Below are 1,853 nucleotides of genomic sequence, written 5' to 3' on the forward strand. Positions count from 1 at the left end.
AGCAGACTGATTCCTGGAATGGCAGGACTGACCTATGAAGAGACTGGGCTTGTACTTACTGGAATTTAGAAGAATGAGAGGGGATCACATAGAAACGTATAAAATCCTGATGGGACTGGACAGGCCTGATGCGGGAAGAATGTTCCCGATGTTGGGGAAGTGCAGAACTAGGGGTCAAAGTCTAAGAATAAGGGGTAAGCCATTCAGGATTGAGATGAGGAAGAACGTCTTCACTCAGAGAGTTGTGAACCTGTGGAATTCTCAACCACAGAAAGCTGTTGTAACCAGTTCGTTAGATATGTTCAAGAGGGAGCTGGACGTGGCCCTTGTGTCTAAAGGGATCAAGGGGTATGGAGAGAAAGTGGGAGTGAGATACTGAGAGTGCATGATCAGCCATGGTCATATTGAATGGTGATTCAGGCTCGAAGGGCCAAATGACCTACTCCTGCACCTATTTTCTATGTTTGCCAATCTATTTCCTGACCCTAACCCACCTTCAACTCACCCATTTTCAACTTTTACTCAGGTTTGAAGTTGGGCAGGTAAATACCCACTCAAAGAAAGTTGGTTTGAACTTTAAATGTGATGGTGTGGCTGGTGAGCCTGCCTCATTGTTGTTCTATATTTCAGAATTTACCTGTGGATAGCTGGATTATCACGAGGGTTGAGAAATGTGGTTGTGTGATTACCTTTAAGCTATATCCTGGATCCTGATGCCTCTGCAAGAAGCCAGTTGTGTCAGGCACCACCCTCTTACCCCCGGGTCTTCCCCGGAGGCCTCCAATCCCATCAGGAGGTCCCAAGATCATCCTCCCCCACCACAAACCCCTGATTCCTCCCAAACAATCCTGGAGGCATCTGACTAACCACCACTAACCAACCCCTAGTGTACCTGGCCACCTATCAAACCCTTCCCCAGGCTTCTGGGGTCCGTCGCTGATCCAATTAAATCCCCTCCCCCCACCCGATAGACAGCCCAGTATGACCAACCACCTGGATTTGACATAGCTTGCTTTAACTGCCCTATATCCTGGATGTTACTTACCAGGGACATCATTTGTCCCAGATTTCTCTGAGCAGCGACTGAGGAGACTGCTGAAGACTCCTCTTGCTGCTGCTTGAGCATCTTTGGTGCCTGCCCATAGGCATTGTGCTGCTGCACATGTGCTGCCCATTCAGGCCACTCAGCAGGAGAACAGAACAATGGACAACTGTACAGCGCTCCAAAGGTTGCTTGGCAGATGAGTGGTTAGGTGGGGGAGCATGTGCTGGAGTCCAGGCGTCTACCAGGTTGAGAAGGCAGATCATAATTAAAGTATTTTATGCAGGGAGCATTTGCGAGAACACAGTTTGGACTTACTCAATCTTGCCACACTGAGGCTACGTGTTCCCCCAAGTCTACAGTTTCCGTACCCTCTTTCCCCCACCCAAGGCCTTACCAGGTCTGTGGCATTGTTAACATGTGCTCAAATTCACGTCTAGCCGACCTCAGTCGAAGTGTCCCTTACTTTGTTTCCCACAGAGTTGATCACCCTGACTGACTCCATAACCACCATCTGCCTCTGATCAACACTCGGCAGACAGCATAACTGCATACATTCTGTCTAAAGTCAAACTAATAGCTGAGACCCCCATGTAACCAATTAATGGCACAAGCATTTACATGGAAAGTGGCTTTTGAACCTCAGCACAAATGGTTTTCTGTAATGAAACTATGTTTGCACAACTTAAAGAAGAATTGTTGCCTTGGTGTTTATTAAAATAAGAAATCTGTTCATTATTAAGATATTTTATTGTTTTAGCATGTAAAGAAACAAAACGTATTTTAAAACATTAGGAGGTATAAAGAGTTC

Source organism: Mustelus asterias, chromosome 10 (assembly GCF_964213995.1).
Source record: "Mustelus asterias chromosome 10, sMusAst1.hap1.1, whole genome shotgun sequence".
NCBI lineage: Eukaryota > Metazoa > Chordata > Chondrichthyes > Carcharhiniformes > Triakidae > Mustelus > Mustelus asterias.